The sequence below is a fragment of the Ornithodoros turicata genome, chromosome 1 (assembly GCF_037126465.1).
Source record: "Ornithodoros turicata isolate Travis chromosome 1, ASM3712646v1, whole genome shotgun sequence".
Lineage (NCBI taxonomy): Eukaryota > Metazoa > Arthropoda > Arachnida > Ixodida > Argasidae > Ornithodoros > Ornithodoros turicata.
In genome coordinates this window covers 77,580,212-77,588,005 of record NC_088201.1, presented here as the reverse complement: position 1 = coordinate 77,588,005, position 7,794 = coordinate 77,580,212, and positions in this window count along the sequence as shown.

Below are 7,794 nucleotides of genomic sequence, written 5' to 3'. Positions count from 1 at the left end.
TAAAAAATCTGTTCACACTTAGCGTGGACACCCTGTATATATGTGTGTTTACAATGTTTACCATTTGATCGTGCACTCCCAGCCAAGGACAGCTGTTTCGCTCTACTTGGAACTCGTCAGCCTGGCTCAGGGAAGTGGCGCAGGAAATCTATATATATATCTTGAAAAGTTGGAGTTGGATCGAACGGCTACGTAATTATAGTTGAAATAAATGGGAGACAGAAGACGAAAGTAGGGGAAGTAACAAAAAAGGGTTTATTAAAACTTATAAAAGTTAGGGAGGATGTCTAGGTTACGGCGGAAGCTCAGCCGTCTTCGGGACGAAATAGCCAAATGTGGCCACGAGGCTGATAAGGGGCTTGAGAATGACGTCATGGTCGGCTGAGAAGGATACTGTGGTGGCGGCTAAGTATGTTGTTAATGTTTGGGATATTTCCGGCGAATGTTACAGTTAAGTTCACAGCATTACTTTCTGATTTGTTTTTTCTTTTCTCGAGTAAGCTCAGACGGTTTGCCTTGCGAGCTCTGTTGAGAGCATCTTGAACTACATCGGGTGGATCCTGACGACCGACAAAGGTTTGTTGCAGCTGTTCTAAATTTCTGTCCAGATCGTCGTCATTCGAGCAGATTCTCCTATACCGAAGAGCTTGACTGTAGGGAATGGCCAGTTTCGTGTGGTGAGGATGACAATTATGGAATGACAAGTACTGCTGAGAGTCTGTGGGTTTACGGAACAGATCAGACGTTAAATCTCCATTGGTTAGCTTAATTTGAACATCAAGAAAGCTAACAGTGACGGGAGAATAGGTGTGAGTGAAGTTAATAGAAGTGTGGAACTCATTGAAATCACGTATAAATTCCAATAGGCTGTCTTCCGAATGTGGCCAGATCATAAATATGTCATCAAGGTAGCGCTTGTATAAAGTGGGTTTGTCCTCACGCGTGCTCAAGAATGCTTCTTCTAGTGAACTCATGAATATATTTGCATAGTTTGGTGCCATTTTAGTGCCCATGGCGGTGCCGTTGACTTGTAAATAGTGGCCATCGTTAAATTCAGAGTTGTTGTTCTTTAGGATCAGTTCTAGTAGAGTAGATACGACAGATGGATCAAAGAAGAATCAGAGTACTTTGAAAATCTGCAGCTATGCCATCATCGTGCGGAATATTGGTATATAGGGAAGAAACATCTAACGTAACTAGGAGACTAGATGGGGGTGGCTGACATTGATTTAGTATTTGCAGGAAGTGATTAGTGTCCTTGATGTATGATGGTAGTCGCGGGGGTATGTCCTTAAGAAGATGATCTACGAAACTAGAGAGTTTTTCAGTGGCTCCATTGTAGGAGACGATTGGACGCCCGGGTTCCCCGGTTTATGAATCTTTGGGAGCATGTAGAACCTACCTGGCTTTGAGTTACGGGGAAGAAGGTATTCATATAACGCCGAATCGATCTTCTTTGCGGCCTTTAATGCGTTTAGTTGTTTTGTGATATATCTGTTTGATATATTTGTGAAACAATCTGTTCCGTGGGATCAGCATCTAAAGTTTTGTAAAACGTGGCACGAGCCAATTGTCGCAGTCCCTCATTGATATAATCCTGCATATTCATTACGACAATTGCACCACCTTTATCTGCTCTTTTGATTACCGTATTTTCACGCGTATTAGCCGCGGCTTGTGCGCGAATTTTTCTTTTCCCGGACGCTCTGCGGCTTATCCACGGGTGCGGCTTATCTGTTGGCTATTTTTCCCTGGTATTTTCCCCATACCCCGGATTAAACGAAAGGGCCGACAGTGCCTCATGTTTTTTCGGAACAGGACCGCTCTGCCAGTGCACGAACAGTACCGAACAGGAGCCGGTCCACATTCGAGTGGACTGACCTTCCGAATACATTCCCCCACGCAGCTTTAACAAAAGGGGTGACAGTGATTAATGTCCCCTGGAACACCACTAATTCATCAATCCACAAAAAACACGCAACAAGGGCACAATCCGATCTTAGTAGAACACTAGAACTGACCTCCTTTGTTATACATCATGCCGACACCGGAATGTGGACCACAGGGTTTACGGCCTCCCTACGGTCTCCTTTGTCGGCAGGATAATTTAATTCGGGATTCATTCAATTAATTCGATAATTCAATGCACCTGACATCGCGATAAAACGTGGTCAGCTAAGCGTCAGTTCTCATTTGACTTGGGCAGCAGCATTCGTGGACACGGGCACGGCCGTTAGAGGTAAGGCACGGCTCCAACGCGGAGGCACAGCTACGACAGCGGCTTCAAACTAAAAGTCGTCGACATCACGGATCAGTACGGGAACAGGGCAGCAGGCAGGGAGTACGCCGTCGACGAGCGTTGAGAGTCTATTGATTTTGTATGTGCATCACTGGTTTAGCGCACAAAGCAGTCGCGTAGTATTACCCGTGGCTTATCTGCGAGTCCGTCTTATCTGCAAAAACATTTTCAAAATGTACCTAAAAACGAGTCCTGCGGCTTATGTGCGGTGCGGCTAATGCGCGTGAAAATACGGTATTAGGTTTTTCGATTCTTTAGGATGCGACAGACTACTTTGCTCGGCTTGACTCAAATTTGGTTTTGTTTTGCGAGGAGAGGGATTATATGAAGTAATTATATCTTTTTGAACTGCCTTTATATATATATATTGAGAGCTTTTTCGCGATTCGGCTCTGGCGTAAATTCACACGGTGGCTTGGAAGGTTTGGGTGTTGTATCAGGCTTACCATGAAAATACTGTTTCAGACGCATACGTCGGGCAAAATTATCTAAATCGAGATGGAGTTGGTATTCGTCTACCTTGTTATTATTTGGGCAGAATGAAAGCCCACGGCTAAGAAGTGATAGTTCAGAATCGCTGAGGGGGCGGGACGACAAATTTACAACATTTTGATGTGACGTATTGGTTGTGTTGTCATGAGCGTTAGGATTTTGATTGTCACTCTGTCTAAACACTGTGACAATCAAAATCCTAACGCTCATGACATGCTTCTCAAAGAGGGCTACAATCTTTTCTTTAATATTGTCCCACCATTCAACTGACACTATCACATCTGGAGTTTCTGCTTGTAATAGTTCGGCTACTTCTCTGACAACCTCTTCGTCTTCTAACAGACTCGTGTTCAAGCGCCACCTGCTTGGATGTCTACCTGGCCCTTGCCCCGCTTTAAGGCTAAGCATGACTATATCGTGGTCACTAATAAAACAGCAAGCGTTCCCAGCCTTGAGGACTTCACAATCCAGAATTTCCTGCTGTAAATCTGTTGCAACATAGACGCTATCTAGTCTTACGTCTCTACCAGGCGCATGGAATGTATACCCAGGCAAACTTCCGTACAAGTGCTCCCAGGTGTCTACAAACCTGTGAGCACCCACAAACCGACGAAGCTCTTTCGCATTCCAAGGCTGTGGTCTCTCGCTTCCCCCTATCTTATCGTATTCTTCTCGCAAAACGCAGTTGAAATCCCCGGCCAAAATATGCATTGCCCCACCCAGCATATATGCGTCAAGTGATCTGAAAAATATATTTCATAGGAAATTATCTACCAGAGCGTAAATATTTACCACTTTATATGTAGTTCCCCGGTAACTGATATCAATCACTATAACTCTGCCATCGTCATCTCGGGTATATTTGATTATGTCCCCTTCAAACAACCTTGTCATACAAATTGCAACTCCTCCTCCCTTTCTTGATCCAAAGCTATGAAACGAGGTCATGCCCAACCTCCCAAGCAGCGCAATGTACTGAAAGTCGAGTGCAATAGGGGTGGACGGTATGTGTCTTATCAATGTTCTTTAGTTTCAGCAGTTTGTTCAAGGCCTTTTACCTACCCGTCCAGCCCTATTGCGCTCGACTTTCAGTACATTGTGCTGCTTGGGATAATACAGTACAGCTAAAAGACTATTAATTATTGATAGTTGAATATTGATTGATTATTGAATATTGATATATATAGACTATTGATACTAAAAGATTATTGGAACAGAGCTCTGAAAACTGCGAGTATTGCTGCAACATTCCACCACACACTCACCCTAGTGCTTTTGAAGACTCTGTCCATTAACTGGCCTTTTTCTTCTTAGCCACGCAACTTCCACTCCTGCCTCCGGGCTGGACTGTCGCAGATGCGAGTAGGACAGGGAGCAGATGCCTGCCTTGAAAGTTCTTTTGCGTCGAGCCCTCCGAGTAACCCTCCGACGACAGAACCCTTTTAGCCCTAGCATCTGGCATTTCAATATCTATAGTTCCGTTTGATGGCGTATCTGAAGACGACCCTGACTCCGTGTTGGTGTCCGTGCCCTCCGGTTCCGAAGATGTGAGAGAAGATGAGCCCTTAAAGGGGATTTGCCCTTGCATGGCGTTCTCCTGGTCCCTTTCTATTCCCTCCTCCAGCGTGCCTTCGTCTGCAGCGGTGACCGCGCTCTTCTGCGTTTCCTTACTACCGGCTTCCGTAACAATTTGTGTGATAGGAGCCTCTGGTTGTGACACAGGCTGTGGGACCTCCGAAACAGACGTAGAGCTGTCCACCACGGTTGCAGCAGCGCAGGTATCGTTTGTTTGAAGGGCTTCCATCATAGCTTCATTCGCCAAATTATCTCCCTCATTGGGTGGTGTCGTGATGCTTGCATATGTGCTCACCGAGCATGTCATAAAAGCATGATCACCTCCACACCTCTTGCAGAGGGCTTTGCAGCCTGGAGCCGAATGACCAAAGTCACCACACCTTCTGCAGTGTTCTATTCTGCATTGACAGGACATGTGCCCTTTCAACCCGCATCGGCGGCAGGACTTCTTCATACCCGCGTATATGCACATGGCCTGGAAGCCATCGATGTCTACATAGTTAGGAATTTCAACTTTTGGCTCGATTACTACCCTTCTCGATCCCTTCTCCACTGTCGGGACCTCCCGGAAGTACTCTCGATTTACAGATATCGCTTTGCCAAACGCAGCAAAAGCTTCCTTCACGTCATCAATGGGAACTTCAACCGGCAAGAAGTGCAACGTTACTAGCACAGTGGTGCAGCCTAATTGAGTTAACGGACACTCCCGTCCTCTAACGCAGTACGCAGGCAGGCAACGTTTGAGCGGATGGCGTCAGAAGGTCACGTGGCACGTGATTTCTCCTGTCAGGGCGTGCTAACACACCACTGAAAGCCCAGTGCAAAGCCAGTAAAGTGTACAAGGGAAAAAATAGCAGGAGCTCTTTGGCTGCACGTATAGCATATGTTGTAACTCAAACGTCGCCATGCCAGTACTGGACAGCTGTTTCGGCCTTCTTGGGCCTCATCAGCAGTACGCAGGCAGGCAACGTTTGAGTGGATGGCGTCAGAAGGTCACGTGGCACGTGATTCCTCCTGTCAGGGTGTGCTAACACACCACTGAAAGCCCAGTGCAAAGCCAGTCAAGTGTACAAGGGGGAAAATAGCAGGAGCTCTTTGGCTGCATGTATAGAAATCAAAATGAATGCAATCTCGCCTTCCGTCAGGTGTCATAGCAATGACTGTCCCCTGTGCAGTAACAAATGTTGGACGTGAGGGGTGTCGATCCCCGCACCTCATGCATGCAGAGCGAGTGGTCTAGTAACTGCGCTATACGTGGCCACCCAACGTCCCGTTGAACGAAAATGAATGCAATCTCGCCTTCCGTCAGGTGTCATACCAATGACTGTCCCCTGTACTGAAACAAATGTTGGACGTGAGGGGTGTCGATCCCCGCACCTCATGCATGCCAAGCGAGCGATGTAGTAACTGTGCTATACGTGGCCACCCACCGTCCCGTTGAATGAAAATGAATGCAATCTCGCCTTCCGTCAGGTATCATAGCAATTACTGTCCCCTGTGCAGAAACAAATGTTGGACGTGAGGGGTGTCGATCCCCGCACTTCATGCATGCCAAGCGAGCGGTGTAGTAACTGTGCTATACGTGGCCACCCACCGTCCCGTTGAACGAAAATGAATGCAATCTTGCCTTCCGTCAGGTATCATAGCAATGACTGTCCCCTGTACAGAAACAAATGTTGGACGTGAGCGGTGTCGATCCCCGCACCTCATGCATGCCAAGCGAGCGATGTAGTAACTGTGCTATACGTGGCCACCCACCGTCCCGTTGAATGAAAATGAATGCAATCTCGCCTTCCGTCAGGTGTCATAGCAATGACTGTCCCCTGTGCAGAAACAAATGTTGGACGTGAGGGGTGTCGATCCCCGCACCTCATGCATGCAGAGCGAGCGGTCTAGTAACTGCGCTATACGTGGCCACCCAACGTCCCGTTGAACGAAAATGAATGCAATCTCGCCTTCCGTCAGGTGTCATAGCAATGACTGTCCCCTGTACAGAAACAAATGTTGGACGTGAGGGGTGTCGATCCCCGCACCTCATGCATGCCAAGCGAGCGATGTAGTAACTGTGCTATACGTGGCCACCCAACGTCCCGTTGAACGAAAATGAATGCAATCTCGCCTTCCGTCAGGTGTCATAGCAATGACTGTCCCCTGTACAGAAACAAATGTTGGACGTGAGGGGTGTCGATCCCCGCACCTCATGCATGCCAAGCGAGCGATGTAGTAACTGTGCTATACGTGGCCACCCACCGTCCCGTTGAATGAAAATGAATGCAATCTCGCCTTCCGTCAGGTATCATAGCAATGACTGTCCCCTGTACAGAAACAAATGTTGGACGTGAGGGGTATCGATCCCCGCACCTCATGCATGCCAAGCGAGCGGTGTAGTACCTGTGCTATACGTGGCCACCCACCGTCCCGTTGAATGAAAATGAATGCAATCTCGCCTTCCGTCAGGTATCATAGCAATTACTGTCCCCTGTGCAGAAACAAATGTTGGACGTGAGGGGTTTCGATCCCCGCACCTCATGCATGCCAAGCGAGCGATGTAGTAACTGTGCTGTACGTGGCCACCCACCGTCCCGTTGAATGAAAATGAATGCAATCTCGCCTTCCGTCAGGTGTCATAGCAATGACTGTCCCCTGTGCAGAAACAAATGTTGGACGTGAGGGGTGTCGATCCCCGCACCTCATGCATGCAGAGCGAGCGGTCTAGTAACTGCGCTATACGTGGCCACCCAACGTCCCGTTGAACGAAAATGAATGCAATCTCGCCTTCCGTCAGGTGTCATAGCAATGACTGTCCCCTGTACAGAAACAAATGTTGGACGTGAGGGGTGTCGATCCCCGCACCTCATGCATGCCAAGCGAGCGATGTAGTAACTGTGCTATACGTGGCCACCCAACGTACCGTTGAACGAAAATGAATGCAATCTCGCCTTCCGTCAGGTGTCATAGCAATGACTGTCCCCTGTACAGAAACAAATGTTGGACGTGAGGGGTGTCGATCCCCGCACCTCATGCATGCCAAGCGAGCGGTGTAGTAACTGTGCTATACGTGGCCACCCACCGTCCCGTTGAATGAAAATGAATGCAATCTCGCCTTCCGTCAGGTATCATAGCAATGACTGTCCCCTGTACAGAAACAAATGTTGGACGTGAGGGGTGTCGATCCCCGCACCTCATGCATGCCAAGCGAGCGGTGTAGTAACTGTGCTATACGTGGCCACCCACCGTCCCGTTGAATGAAAATGAATGCAATCTCGCCTTCCGTCAGGTATCATAGCAATGACTGTCCCCTGTACAGAAACAAATGTTGGACGTGAGGGGTGTCGATCCCCGCACCTCATGCATGCCAAGCGAGCGGTGTAGTAACTGTGCTATACGTGGCCACCCACCGTCCCGTTGAATGAAAATGAATGCAATCT